This window comes from Sciurus carolinensis, chromosome 5 (assembly GCF_902686445.1).
Source record: "Sciurus carolinensis chromosome 5, mSciCar1.2, whole genome shotgun sequence".
Classification (NCBI taxonomy): domain Eukaryota; kingdom Metazoa; phylum Chordata; class Mammalia; order Rodentia; family Sciuridae; genus Sciurus; species Sciurus carolinensis.
The window spans coordinates 115,301,307-115,317,508 of NC_062217.1; the positions used below are offsets into that span (position 1 = coordinate 115,301,307).

The 16,202-nt window shown below is 39.4% G+C and overlaps 1 non-coding gene and 1 pseudogene across 1 annotated transcript; one reads left to right on the top strand and one right to left on the bottom strand.

Annotated features, from left to right (window-relative positions):
- The first annotated feature begins 302 nt into the window (after positions 1-302).
- On the top strand, positions 303-406 carry LOC124985971 (U6 spliceosomal RNA). The gene has a single exon (XR_007108905.1). It is a non-coding gene; the product is annotated as a U6 spliceosomal RNA (small nuclear RNA).
- An 8,887-nt stretch (positions 407-9,293) lies between these two features.
- Positions 9,294-10,250, bottom strand: LOC124984487 (heterogeneous nuclear ribonucleoprotein A1-like; annotated as a pseudogene).
- Positions 10,251-16,202: the final 5,952 nt, after the last annotated feature.

Consider the following 16,202-nt stretch of genomic DNA (forward strand, 5'->3'; position numbering starts at 1 on the left):
GATAAAGGAAAGGAAAGGAAGGTGTCCTATACCAGGTGGGTTGCAGGGTGCATGAGATGTGCTCCATGGTTCATAAAAAGCACCAATGGACCATAGGACTCCATCTGAAAGAGAAAAAAGGAAGGGAAATAACAGGAACTGAAATAGTTCTTCCAAAGGAATTTTCTAAGAATGGAAAAAGGTATCCCACTGAATGGTTAGCCCCCTCGGGAGCCCAGGGGTATTGTGAAAGGAGCTATGTATGTAAGGCAATTTTGAATTTGTAGGTGAGTTGGATATCAAGGTGAAGAATATATGGCCCCGTACTTGCTTTAGCAGTACATATACAAAAATTGGAACAATACAGAGATTGGCATTGCCCCTGTGCAAAGATGACATGCAAATTTGTGAAGTGTTCCATGTTTAAAAAAAGAAAAAAAATATGTGGCCCAAAGAGGAAAGGGAGAGTGAGCCGGGTGTGGTGGTGCAGGCCTCTAATCCCAACAGCCCAGGAGGCTGAGTGGGGAGGATTGTGAATTTGAGGTTAACCTCAGCAACTTATTGAGGCCCTCAGTGAGATTCTGTCTTAAAATTAAAAAATGAAAAATAAAAAGGGCTGGGGATGTGGATCAGCAGTAAAACACTTCTGGGTTCAAAAAAAAAAAAAAAAAAGTTGGAAAGTGAAACCAGTTGAGACAACTGATGGAAAGTCCCCTTAGTGTTTGGGCCTGCCAGGGCAGTGTAAATTCCTACCCAGGCCCCTAGAGACTCTCATCAGCACCTTCAGAGGTTAGCAGGAGCTGCTGTGGGCATGTGGGTTGGGTTTCCTATTATTGTCTCAGCCTCCCTCAGGATGGGGAGCCAGCAGGCCATGGGCTGACCTGCCAGGAACAACTTGAGAGTTATAGCTGTCCCTTTTGCATCTCACCTCCCAGAACAAGTGATTTGGTTCCCACCTGAATCTGGGGTTATAGGTGGACTGGTGGATTGTTGTAGGACTAGAGTGGCCTCATACAGATCAGAGGCTCTAAAGGGTTCGACTGACCACGGCTTTCCCATTCCAAGAGGCCCTCAGAAAATGGTACATGGACACAATATCTTTATTTTACTTTTATGTGGTGCTGAGGATCAAACCCAGGTCCTCACACATGCTTGGTGAACGCTCTACCACTGAGCCACAAACCTAGTCCTCCATTCTTAATTGGGAGAAAACAGCAGTACCATTCTCAGTGCTGTGGATCTGCTGATTGCTACAGTGTGTGTAGAGCAGGCACCTGGCCTATTTTCTGCTCTGACAGTGTATACAGTTCTGTGATTATGTTTCAGAGAACAGACTTTGACTTATGGTATGTCTGAATGAATGAATAATAATAATCCATAAAATAGCCAGATTGGGTGTGGGTCTATTTTCTTTCTAAAGCACTTTTCATCTGTTTATAGATCAGCAATTTTATCTCTGCAACCTGAACTTTAAAATGAGTTGACACCAGAGTCAACACTTTATTCACTTATTTATCTGGCAATATAAAGCCTGAGTAGTACAAATAGACATCTGTCTGCAAGTTCTATCTGAAGTGGTGGGAAAGAAAGAATCGCCAGGCACACTAGCACATGGGGGAATCCCTTTTGTTTCAAAAATGCTTCTTCAAAGGAATCAGCATCCTTGACTGCCTTTGAGGACATCACTGTGTGGGAGGCTCTGTGGGTCTCTCTACAATGACAAAACTGAGGAGCCTGTCTTGGATTGGTGCTTCCCTCAAAACGCACAGTCTGAGCAAAAAAATGCAGATACAAAGCACGCACAGAGAAGAAGTCAGCGCTGAGCAGAGTGTGGGCTGAAGAATCCTGCCTCCTAAGGAGGTGACAGTCAAATGACGCTGGCTCATCATGTGTGTCAAAGACAATGTTCGGCAGGTAAATAGCAATTAAGCATTTCCCACCCACTCACAAATTCCATGCTGAAAATGCTGGTATTGTAGGAGCCTCTTCCACTGCTGGATCCATGCATATCCCAGAACTTTCTAAGAAAAAAACAAATGAGCTTCTTAATACACATATTAGGAACTATTTCAGATGTTTTCAATAATAATCACAGGAAAAACTAACTTTTCCATCTTAACCTCTGGTATTTAATCACTTATACCTGCTATATTTTGTTTTCTGTAATATAAAATGAATAGTCAATAGTCCCACAGCAACTACTGGATCAAAGTACAGTGACTAAATATTATTATAAGAAAACCTAATTGAGCAAAATTACACTTGAGTAGGACATGGGTATCCCTAAACTATCTCTAACACAGAACTAAAGTATACTCATTTGGAGAAAATATAAAGCTCTATAAAGGTCCACAAATAAATAAATTGTGTGAGGCAATATCAAATAAATTAAGGCAATGGATATCAATCTCATATAATTTTTAACAAACAAAATAAGACAATATATAGTTAAAACTGGGGGCATAGCTAGGCACAGTGGCACATGTCCATAATCCCAGGTACTCAGGAGGCAGGAGGACTGCAAGTTTGAGGTCAGTCTCAGCAACTTAGTAATTACCTGTCTCAAAATAAAAAATAAAAAGGGCTAGGAATGTAGTTCAGTGGTACAGCAGCCCTGGGTTCAATTTCAAGGACTGCAAGAAAAAAAAAAAAACTGTGTGATAAACTTTCAAGTGTTATAGAATTAGGGAAGAAAGAAGGAATTGGAGACATTATGAAAGCTTTTGTCAGTGGATGAATGAACAATAAAGAAAAGTAGTTATAATACAAGTATCACATCGGTATTTCTGTCTGACTTATCTTTAAAACATAATGCAAATAATACTTCTACTGAGTACAAAATGTGTGCCCATATTTGAAAAGTAGTTCCTCAACCTGTGCCCAATACTACCGAATACTATCTTAAAATACTATCTTTCAAGTAGTTGATGTCTGCATCAATCAATGAAATCTATATTACCCAAATGTTATGATCTATTGGAAAAATACAGATTTGCCCAGGCAGGCTTCTACTTTAGTTAATATTATTGCTTGTTGCAGTAAAGCAAAATAATAAACAACTTTCTCTTTTTCTCTTCCACCTCCCAGAGAGAAAGAACTGCATTTTTTTTTAGTCATAGATATTTTTTATTGCTTATATCCTCCCAGATTATACAGGCAGTACATGCTTATTGTAAACATTTTGAAACACTACAGAATGTCAAATCCCCCCATTTCAATTTATTCTCCAGAGAGAACCCCTAGGAGATTAAGCTACCCCTGGCCCCTTTCTCTTAAGATGTCAAAAAATGCTACTTGTCTTTGTCTGTCTCCTCAACTAGGATTGAGTTTCAGAAGGGGAGATCCTGTGACTTACTAATCTTTTTTTTTTTTTTGGGGGGGGGGGAGTTGTGAATGGACCCAATATCTTTATTTTGTTTATTTATTTTATTTTATTTTATTTTTTATAACTTTATGCTATTTATTTATTTTTATGTGGTGCTGAGGATCGAACCCAGTGCCTCACCCATGCTAGGCAAGTGCTCTACCACCCAGTCCCAACTCCAGCCTCCTTTATGAATCTTTATACACCTAATACCTTACCCAATAATTAATACACAACAGGATTTTTACGTAAGCCAATTATGCAGCAGAGATCTGGGTTATCTGTAATGGAGGGAGTGAAGGAAGAAAGAAGCAACAGTACGGACCAGTGATATAATGCAATAAAACACACTGTGGTTTTGGGGTTTTGGTCTATGACCAGCCAAAGAGTGAGTGAAGGAAAAATCATTGGCAGGTGCTGCATTTTGGATGAAGCTTTTTGAAGGCTGGGTAAGTCAAACACAATGCCAGACTTATGTGTAGGAAGACAGGCAACCACCTACGTGGTGTAATTTGAGGTGTACAACAAGGCCCTGCTGGCCATGAAATCGCTCTTCTATGAACCTATAGCTGCCCAGTGTTCTCTTCAACCAGCATGTGTTAACTGAACACTTACTCTATGTCCAACAATGGCTGCACACCAAAGCCAATATGATATTGTTCCTGCCTTCAAAAGCAGGTCTTGAAGGCAAAAATAAAGTAGGCAAGGTAATAAGTTAAGACAAAATAAACATGAGTGATGAACTGTATCTTATAGAATTAAGAGAAGGAAGAAATTGGTGCAATCTGGAAGGTTTTGTCAATGAATGAGTGTGTGGGGAAGCAAAATCTTCAACAATAGCACAGATTAGAAGAAAGAAAGGGAGATCAAAAGGCCCAGCAGCACAGGGACACAGGTTCAGGGGGACTTTCTTAGAAAATGAGACCCATCTGATTAAAAGAGGGCTTTCAAGGCAGTGGGGGTGCTGCTGAATAGAGCAGGGTCAGGTAATGGGAGGTCCTCCTTTTCACAGAAGACCACTTCACAGTGTTTCCTTTCAAAAAGTGAGGAAAAAATGAGCCCCTGTGTCATTTCCCCTTAGATCATCACCCTTTTTTTTCCTTCATAAGATTTATCATTGTAACACATTGTACCACAAGAATAAGTTATATGCCATGTATGTATAATATGTATATCTAAAAAGAACAAATAAAAAATACGAATGGGGCTGGGGTTGCAGCTCAGTGGTAGAGCACTTGCCTAGCATGTGTGAGGCACTGGGTTTGATTCTCAGCACCACATACAAAAAAATGAGTAAAATAAAGGTCTATCAATATCTAAAAATTTTTGAATTTAAAAATAAAAATAAAGAAATAAGATTTATCATTATACTTCATATTACACTCAATTCATTTATTCCTGGACTTACTTATTTACCACCTATTGTGGGATCTCCTGACTGGCAGGTAGTATTGTGTTTAGTTCAATAAGTACTTATTGAGTGAATGAACAAATTATATGAAAACATTTCTACAAGACACTTAATGGAGCAGGTGAGGCAGGATGCTCTTTGACTCTCTTCCATTATCTCAAACTCACTGAGTACATTACATTTCTGTTGAAGATAGAAGGAGCCCAGTCCTGAAGAATCCAAAGACAACATTTTTTCTGAGGACCATTGAATGGAGAATCTTCAGATCAAAACTATGTCTTGTGGAAAAAGGAACACTCATCCATTGCTGGTGGGGCTGCAAATTAGTGCAGCCACTCTGGAAAGCAGCGTGGAGATTCCTTAGAAAACTTGGAATGGACCCACCATTTGACCCAGCTATCCTACTCCTCGGCCTATACCCAAAGGACTTAAAATCAGCATACTACAGAGATACAGCCACATCAATGTTCATAGCTGCTCAATTCACAATAGCCAGACTCTGGAACCAACCTAGATGTCCTTCAATTGATGAATGGATAAAGAAACTATGATATATATATATAATGGAATATTACTCAGCCATAAAGAATAATAAAATTATGGCATTTGCAGGCAAATGGATGAAATTGGAGAATATCATGCTAAGTGAGATAAGCCAATCTCAAAAATCCAAAAGACGAATGATCTCACTGATAAGCAAATGATGACACATAATGGGGGGTGAGAGGGGGGCAAGAATGGAGGAAGGAGGGACTATATAGAGGGAAAAGAGGGGTGGGAGGGGTTGGAGGGAAGGAAAAAATAATAACAGAATGAATCAAACATCATTACCCTATGTAAATGTATGATTACTCAAATGGTATGCTGTTACTCCATGTACAAACAGAAACAATATGTATCCCATTTGTTTATAATAAAAATAAATTTTTAAAAAAAGTATATCTTGTGTCAGTTTGTGTTACACACCTGGAATCCCAGTGACTCAAGAGAATGGGCAGGATGATTGCAAGTTCAAGGCCAGACTCAGCAATTTAGTAAGACTCAGCAACTTAGCCAAAAGTTGTTACAAAATTAAAAAAAAAAAAAGGACTCAAATGTATTTCAGTGGTAAAGTGCCCACGAGTTCAATCCCCAATATGAAGAAAAAAAAAAACCAATTCTTTGAAATTTAAGAATGAAAAAGTGTTACACAAGAGAATGCTGTATATCAGTAAAGGTATAGAACAGGAATTAAAGACCTAGAGAGTAAAAGGAAGAAAAGGCATCAGGAAAACAACAAAGTGCAGAAGGAAAGTAGGTGTGTACACAGAAAGGAAGTGAAAATCACATCAGAAGATGAAAGATGGGGGCTGGGTTTGTGGCTCAGTAGTTGAGCGCTTGCCTAGCACATGTGAGGCACAGGGTTCCATCCTCAGCATCACATAAAAATAAATAAATAAAGATATTGTGTCCATCTACAACTAAAAAAAAAAAATTTTAAAAAGGATGAAAGATGGAAATGTTTCCAGATCTTCCTCATATTGAGTCTAGAACTGGATCCTATCTGAACAGCAGTGACTCCTTTCCTGGTGCCTGATTGCCACGTGGAGAGTAGCTAGGGATTCAAGATGTGTAACAGAGGGGTCAAAAGGCTTGAGTAGTTACAGATAGAAATCAGGGTCAAAGGAGACTTCTCCGTGAAGGGAACATGGCTCCACAAAGGTCTACACTTTAGTTAGATAACTGTAAAACTAATTCAATGATTCATAGCTATCTCTTTGCTCACAACATGACAGAATCATAGGAGCTGAAAGGGCATGGGGAGTGCTCTCAATCAGCTATCAATCTTGGGAGAGGTTTTTCCCCAGTGAATTCTGAACTACAAGTGACTGATTTTTTTTTCCCCCATGCTGGGGATTGAATCCAGGCCTTGTGCTTGCAAGGCAAGCATCTACCAACTGAGCTATCTCCCCAATCCTTGATTTTCATTTTCAAATTGCAGGGAGTTTAAACTCTACTCTATAATGAAGTAAATCTTTCTTTTCAGCAAATTCTCCCATAACTTAATAACAAAAAGTATAGCTTGGATTGAGGTGCATGCCTGTCTAGGTGTAGTTCTAAAACTGATTTGCAGAAACCAGACCTAAGGTTTTCTTTAATTTCTTTCTGTAGTGCTCTGTAGTTCTCATTGTAGAGGTCTTTCACCTCTTCTGTGAGATTGATTCCCAAGTATTTTATTTTTTTCGATGCTATTGTGAATGGGGTAGTTTTCCTAACTTCTCTTTCTGAAGATTCATCACTTATGTAAAAAAATGCATTGGATTTATGAGCATTGATCTTGTAACCTGCTACTTTACTGAATTCACTTCTGAGTTCTAAAAGTTTTCTGGTGGAATTTCTAGGTTCCTCTAAATATATAATCATGTCATCAGCGAACAGGGGTAGTTTGAGTTCTTCTTTTCCTATTCGTATCTCTTTAATTTCTTTGGTTTGTCTAATTGCTCTGGCTAGAGTTGCAAGGATGATGTTGAATAGAAGTGGTGAAAGAGGGCATCCCTGCCTTGTTCCAGTTTTAAGAAGGAATGCTTTCAGTTTTTCACCATTTAGAATGATATTGGCCATGGGTTGGTATGCCTTGACTCCATGTACAAACAGAGAAACAACATGTATCTCATTTCTTACAATAAAAAGTAAATAAACAAATAAATAAATAAAAAGAAACCAGACCTAATGACTCCATTCTTGTGACAAGTTTCAAGTGCAAGTCCTTCCCCCCTGAGTTCCTGGTTTTCTTCTTGCCTCAGTCTCCTCTCCCTTTGACCCGTGTCATACAGAGAGCATGTTGAAAGACACGGAGACAATTAGGACAAGAAGCTAAAATCCCACCCTATCTTGAACATGCCAGGCACCTGGCTATTTGTCATGGTAGAGCTACTGGAATATCTGATTATGCCAGAAAATAAGAAAGTTATCAAAACAATAAGAAGAGCATGTTACAAGAACACAGGACCAGCTTAAATCAGTTGCTGTTGCCATATCTGGGACAAAATGAATTTCAAATGTCCTACACCAATCATGAAGTATGAACTATTTAAAAAATAAGAAATTTATAAGCAAATATACAAAAATAGATAAATGATGATGATGATGCTCATCAGAAATTTTGCTTACAGAGAGTTGAATAATACATATGGAGGTAGTGCTATACTTATTCAATTATTGTGTCAGAACTACCATGGTTAAAACTGAACCAGAAAAAATATCCTCAATGAATATTAAAACTTGGGAGAAATTTGATAATATGCAGGATATTTGCATAATAATAGTTGTGTGAGGGACAGAAGTAATTATACAGTGAGAGAGCCTTGACCAGACTGTCAAAATGAAAATCACTAATGAAAGATAAAGGGACACCATGGGCCTCCAGATGTGGTGCCCTGAGAGAACACATCACCTATGCAACGATCTAGCCAAGAATCCAGCCAGACATGATGGTACATACCTGTAATCCCAGCAACTCAGGAGGATCACAAGTTCAAAGCCAGCCTCAGCAACTTGGTGAGGCCCTAAGCAACTTAGGAAGACCCTGTGTCCAAATTTTTTAAAAAAATATTTTTTAAAGGGCTAGGAATGTGGTTCAGTGGTTAGGTACCCCTGGGTTCAATTTCTGGTACCAAAACAAAAAAAACAAAAAAAATTCCATAACCTCAGTCTATCACCAGGAAACATCAGATAAGCACAAAATGAAAAATGTTGTATTTACAAAAGGAGGAACAAACTATATTCCTTTTAAAATGTTAGTATCATAAGCCAAGTACAGTAACACACACCTGTAATCCCAGCCATTTGGAAGACTGAGGCAGGAGGATCAAGACCAACCTGGGCAATTTAGGGAGATTCTCAGTAATTTAGCAAGACCCTGTCCAAAATAAAACATAAAAAAAGGGCTGGGGATGTAACTCAGTGATAGAGTACCCATAGGTTCAATCCCCAGTACTGGAAAAAAATCAGTATCATAAAAAATAAAGAAAGTTTGTTAGATTTAGCTCAGATTAAAAACTCCCAAGAGTTCTGACAACTAAATCAATTAAATGCAATACCTAACTTTAGATGGATCCACTGGAGAGTAAAAAAATACTAGAAAGGATATTACTAGATCACTTATAAAATTGGAATATGGAGTATGTGAGATAAAAAGTATTTAACATCAGTGTACTTTTTTTAAAAAAATGTAAACAGTTCATTAAAAAACTTACTCACAAAATTGAATGATTACAGAGTTGCAGAGCAGCTAAAAACCAACTGCATGGCAGTGAGAATGAAGTGACTCAGGTAAAGGTTGTCCTCACAAGGATGTTCCTTTTAGCAATGAACTTGGACAGAAGTTTCTGTTTTTTTGTTTTTTTGTTTTCTTTTAAATTGAGCTGGGGGCTGGAGATATAGCTCAGTTGGTAGAGTGCTTGCCTTGCAAGCACAAGGCCCTGGGTTCAATCCCCAGCACCCCCCCAAAAAAAAAATTGAGCTGATAAGCCTGTAGTAGAAGATTCCTCCCCAGCAGCATTAAAACCTTCTGCCACTGCCATAGCTACTGCTGCTGTTGGAACCGCCATAGCCACCTTGGTTTTGTGGTTTGGCAAAGTATAGACCTTCACCACCATAAGGTCCAGAGCTACTGCCTCCAAAGTTTCCAGCCTTCATGGGTCCAAAATTTGATGACTGTCGTAATTGCCAAAATCATGGTAGCTTCCACCACCTCCAAAATTGCTTCCGTCATTACCAAATCCATTGTAGCCTCCCCTGCTGCCACCATATCCACCACCACCACGGCTGCCACCAAAGCCACCACGACCACTGAAGATTCCTCCATGACCAAAATTGTCATTTCCACCAAAACCACCTCCACGACCACCACCAAAGTTTCCAGAACCACTTTGACTTCTTTGAATAGATGGAGCAGTAGCCATCTCTTGCTTTGACAGGGCTTTCCTCACTTCACAGTTGTGGTCATTCACAGTATAGTATTTCTAAATGACAATCTTGTCCTACAGAGTCATGGTCAACAAAAGTTACAGAACCAAAGCCCCTCTTCTTTCCACTGCCTCTGTCAGTCATGATTTCAATAACTTCAATTTTCCGGTACTATTCAAAATAGTCTCATAGGTGATATTCTTCAATATCTTCTTTAATGCCACCAACGAAGATCTTTTTCACAGTTAAATGGGCCCTGGTCTTTGAGAATCTTGAGACAGCTCTCTGGTTCCACAACTCTTCCACCCACCTTGTGTGGTCTTGCATTCATGACTGCATCCACGTCCCTCACAGTGGCATAAGTGACAAACCCAAAGCCCCTGGAGCACTTGGTTTTGGGTCTCTCATTACCACACAGTCCGTGAGTGTTCCCCATTGCTTCAAATGGCTTCTCAGACGCTCATCAATTGTTTCAAAGCTCAGCCCTCCAATAAATAGCTTCCGCAGCTGCAGCTGTTCAGGCTGTTTAGGGGACTCTGCTTTAGACATGATGGCAGTAGAAAGAGAGACTTTAATGATGCTTTCTCAACAGAGTCCACAGGCAGAAAGGAGTAAGCTAAGGAAAGTATCCCACACTAATGTACATTTAAGAATTAAATAACTGTATTGTAGTCATTCTTAGGAAATATATACTAAAGAGTTTAGAGGTAAGAGGCCATTGTGTTTGTAACTTTCCCTATTCAGGAAGAATGGGGGGGCTGAAGGATCTATGGATACAAATGGCAAAGTAAATAGAGTGAATGTTTATAAGCCAATCTGGATAAAAGGCATAGAACCTTCTACTTTTCAACCTTTTTTTTTTGGTGCCAGGGATTGAACTTTCGGGTACTTGGGGCACTTGAGCACTGAGCCACATCTCCAGCCCTATTTTGTATTTTATTTAGAGACAGGGTCTCTCTGAATTACTTAGCACCTCCCTGTTGCTGAGGCTGGCTTTGAACTCTCCATCCTCCTGTCTCAGCCTCCCAAACCTCTGGGATTACAGGCTTGGGTCACCACACCTGGTTACTTTTCCAACTGTTTTGTAAGTTTGAAACTATTTCCAAATGGAAAGCTTTAAAAAGAAAGGCTTTGCCATTTTGTAGCTCTAAGAACAAAAGAATAGCCAGGGTACAGTGGCTCCCACCGGTAATTCTGGTGACTGAAGAGGCTGAGGCAGGAGGATTGCAAATTCCAGCCCAGCCTCAGCAACTTGGTGAGGCCCTGTCTCAAAATAAAAAGCAAAAAGGTAATGCACCAATTTTTAAAATGTGGGGGGAAAAAATAGAAGGGCTGGGATGCAGCTCAGTGGTAAATTGCCCCGGGTTCAATTCAATACCAATAATAATAATCATAATCATAATCATAATAAGTTTATATATACATATATATAATTGAAATTGCTTTGCTTAGTTACTTGAAAGTAAATCTTAAAATATTGGAAGTGAGCTAGGCCCAGTGGTTCACACCTGTAATTTCAGCAACTCAAGAGGTTGAGACAGGAGGATTGAAAGTTCCAGGCCAGTCTCCACAAATTAGCAAGACCCTATCTCAAAATAAAAAATAAATATAAAAAATATAAAGAAGTGGCAATGTAGTTCAGTGGTAGAGCACCCTGGGTTCAATCCCCAGTAACACACACACAAAAAATGATATTGACAGTGAAATTACATTTTTAGATGATGCACTTCTTCTGGGTTATCAGTAACTTATAACAGGCTCAAGAGGAGTCTTATAGGTAGACTCAGTAGATCTTCTGGACAGAAACACAAGTTCTCTAGTTTAATCTTCACTGACTCCCCCCAGATTCATCAGTGAAAAGTCTCCATGCCCCCCTTTTCCCAACACAATCCTCCCACTCCATATCTTATTAGAATTCTTCCCAATCCCAAATCTGTAATAACAAAGGTAAAGAGATTATAGTTCAGGTTCTTAGACTGAGAACCCAAGCCTACTGTAAAGTTTTCTAGGACTCTGTCTTTTATGGCCACTGTCATTTCCGTAAGATTAGATTCACTTTCTTCAGTAATCACATATTTTCTCTCCCCAAATCCCTCTCAAAAGTTGTGCTTTCTCCTGAGGAATTTTTTTTAAAAACAATTAACCTCAACCATTTACATTGGGAAAAAGTTTCCTGAGTAGTCACATCATAGAAATACGAGGTCAGGATTTTACCTAAGCTGGATGTGAATATTTTTTAAGTGTTTACAAATATATACGGCCCCACTTCATTCTAGATCACCACAACGCTCAAACGCAGCTACTGCAAAACTCTGTTCTGACAAACTCATCTGCGGCCGGCTGGCAGCGGGGCGGGGAAATCTCAGCGAACGCTGGCCGCTGAAGACACCTAGAGGACGTATTTAGGGATTGCATGGGAACTGCGAACATTCACTGGTCCCCACTGTGTCTCGGGTGCAAGGAGCGTTTGTGCGTGATGCCTGGTGGGAAGTGGGAGGTATAGTTGGGAATAGGGTCTTTGGTGCCAAAAACTGGGGAATGATCCTCAGCACATGCCAGGGTAATTTTTCATGATGCTAAATGAGCTCTATAAGAGCATGTTCTGTGATGGTCTTCTTAGACTGACTGTAATGGGCTAAAATTGGACATTGAAAAACTGTATTGTGGTTGATAGTGGACAAAGAAGCCAGGGAAGAAAAAAAGAAAATCTATGCTGGCTTTCTCTGATGTCTTATTGGCTTTCTGATTGCTTATTACTACTTACACCTATGAATTAAGTGATTTTTTTTAAATTGTAAACAAATGGATACATGTTGTTTCTCTGTTTGTACATGGCGTAAAGGCATACCATTTGTGTAATCATAAATTTACATAGGGTAATGCTGTTTGATTCATTCTGTTATTTTTTTCCCTTCCCCCCCCACCCCTCCCACCCCTCTTTTCCCTCTATACAGTCCTTCCTTCCTCCATTCTTGCCCCCCTCCCTAACCCTAACTCTAACCCTAACACTAACCCCTCCCACCCCCCCATTATGTGTCATCATCCACTTATTAGCGATATCATTCATCCTTTGGTTTTTTGAGATTGGCTTATCTCACTTAGCATGATATGAATTAAGTGATTTTTAAAAGTTATCTTAAGGACAATGAAAAATCCCTATTGTCTTACCAAAAGCTTCAGCTATGTCTAGCCTTTGGTAGAAAGGAGAGATGGCCCATCTTGTCCCCTTCCCCCTGTTGACTGCCTGTTTTTCTTTCCAATTAGCAGCAGGTTGTGGAGACAGTGATCTGCTGCTGCTTTAGGAACCTCAACTTTTGCAGTCTGGGTGGGCAGCAATGAGCAATTACTGCAAATGTACCAATCTGTTGAAATACATATACAACCATAACAAGAACTACTATTTTTAATATGAAATTACATGGCACAGAAAGAAGCTTAAATATTTCAGGCAATATTTATTACAAGAATGCAAGCTGTGTCTAGCAATCTTTTGTGTTGGAATTTAACCAGGACCCTCCCATGGAAGTATCATACTACCTTAGAGAAATTTTTATTTTTCTTTGTTGTAAGGGATTAGATTGTATTTTGACAAAGGATATCACTTGAGGAACATTTGCTTTATTGAACCAATTATTGATTTAAGGTACTTGAACTTTATACGAATCATGGAAAACTTGCCTATTTTATGTTCCCTCTCTTTTGTTGGGGTGGGGATGAGGGGACAGGAAGGAGATGCTTACCAGTGTCTGGAAGTACTTACCAATAACAAACTCAAATCTGAGGTTGCATTTTTATGTCCAGACAGGGTGTGGTTGAACATTGACTTGGAACTACGGAAAATATGCATTTGGCAATTTTTAATTTCTTTTTCAGGGAGAAAAACAATGAATCGACTAAAGTTTCACCATCGAAATGAATATTTACTAATATGCAGGGAGGGGGGCATTATGGCTTAATCTTTATCGAGTATCCACACAGAATGGCAGAATTAAATTATGTGAATAATCATAATTGCCATATATAATGTGTTTCAGAACAGTGTTTCAGAATGGTACAATTCATTTCAATCCATATAAAATAAGCATAATCAAATGTTTTGAGATGGTTAATTAAGTGCAGATAATATTAAAAGATTTTTAAGTGGAACCAAGTGATCATTGCTGTGATATTTAATATGAAAACAAGAATCCAAAAGATGAATAAAGGTGGAAAAAACAGGTCTGGGAATATAGCTCAGTGGGAGAGCACTTGCCTAGTGTACACAAGGCCCTGGGTTCAACTCCCAGCACTGCAAAAAATAAGCAGCATCAGCAAAGCCTAATTCAAAAGAAATGAACTAATATAATTCTTTCTCTCAAAAAATATCCTGCATCCTAAAGTACTGAGCATCACAGAGGATATTTTTTTTCTCTTAAGTGCCCTGAGAGATTAACTTTTTTTGTTAATTTGTAAATACCTAATGAATTCATATGAGTTCTGATGTTTGGAAGAAGGAAAAGAGAAGATAGGATATAAAAAGTTTTCCTTCCACTCCTATCCCTTAGCAAATAGTTTTCTGACGAATGTTATCAGTTTTTATATATAATTTTTAAATACTTAAATACACACCTCCTTTTTCTTGCTTTTTGAATTACAAGAGCATTCTAAACATTATATTCTGTACCTTGCTTTTTACACTTTTATTTTCAAAACTGTGGAATACATAGAGCTGTCTTTCTTTCTTTTACTATAATCATATTCCACTACATGGATGTACCATGATTTATTTAACAGGCCTGTTATTAGTGAATACTCAAGTTGTTTCTAAATTTTGTTTCCAATCTTTGCTATGATAAAAATGGTGCAGGGAATCACCTTGTACATACCCTTATCTATAAAATAAATTCCTTAAAGTAGAATTTGGGTTTAAGAAAATGTGTGTTTTTAATTTTACTAGATACTGCCAAATTGCCCTTGAAGAGGTTAAAGCATTTACACCGCACTGACCCTGTACAGGAGTGTCTCTTTCTTCACCTTCAAAACAGACTTCATAAAAATGTCTCTGAGCCTGAGTATGGTAGTTTTCTAGGCTTTCTCTCTTCCGGGTCTGGTCTGGGTAAATCTCACTACATTTCAACATCAACTCTCTACCAGACCTTGCATTCACCTCCTCCTCTCTACCTTGGTTCTTGTGATTTCCTCTGCTGGAATTTTTCCCATCAATACCGTCCCTCCAAACCATGCACCTTGGCCTTTATGAAACTGTTTTCAGTTACCTGGATCCTACTGATCTCTACTCTTTTAAGAACTTCCTAACAGATAGGCCATTAAAGGGTCATGGGTGAATGAGGTGAGTGAAATCTCTCAGATCTCAAGACAGGTAGCAGGTCTGGGCAAGAGCCCTTGCATCGATCCTTCAGACCAGGTCCGCTTTGCCAGTTGACACCAGAGTCCCTTCAATATGATCTTTTTCTCTACATGCCATGACATGAAAAAGGAAGGGAAGCTTACCAAGAGCACCAAGCTAGCACACAGTTGAACGCAGAAACACTGACAAGTTGACTGACATAATTTTCTTTAGGCGTTTGTCTCCCACAATCATTTCTTTTAGCACAATTAGTCCTTAGTAAACACGATCACTGCTTCCACTATTGACATAAATAAAACTGTTTGGGGGGAAAAACCTGTTTCAGAAAAATCAAGTCTTGGTGTATTACAACTTGTCAACAAAGGCAAAAGGGGCCAAGAGACCAAAGTAAGAGGCAGAAGGACCCAACATGGTGGAGTGCAATTTACAAGGGACTTAAAGACAAGAAGTGTGTCTTAAGTGGCAGCAGGACAGGAGGATCAGTCTGGCATGGTGGCACACACCTGTAAGCCCAGCTACCTGGAAGGCTGAGGCAGAGAGATTTCAGGTTAGAGGGTCACCCTAGACAACTTAGGAAGACCCTGTCTCAAAATACAAAGGATCAGGGATGTAATTCAAAGGTAGATCACTCCTGCGTTCAGTCCAGGAGAATCTCCACACTCCATGGCAGCAGGAAAGGGTTTATAAGCTAAGATAGGTAAAGGTGGCCCACGGCCAACCAAAATGTTCCTGACCTTTGTCAAAAAACATTGATGTCTAATGTCAGACACTGTCCGAGTGTCAGTGGCTGGCACAACATGCACAGCTGAGTGTTTTCACAACTTTGTCCTCTAGGACTTGGGTCACATGCCAGGGTCACTAGGAAGGCAAAATAGCAGTTATGACCAAGATGGTTGTAGCCATGCCACACTGGATCCCCACAAATCCTTCACTCTGTTCCAAACATATCATTTTCTTCTTCCTCAACCTCCCTGAAGTTTGGTAATCACCACTTCCCCCTTAGGCAATCTTTTTTGTATAATCCCAAAGATTCTTCAGAGCTTGCACAGATTATTGAGGGAAGGGGTGACACTCTCAAAGCTTTCAGAGATGGAAGACCCCGCTGAGAGCTGCTTAGGCCAACTAGAGTCCAGGCCTTGTCACAGCTTCCTCTG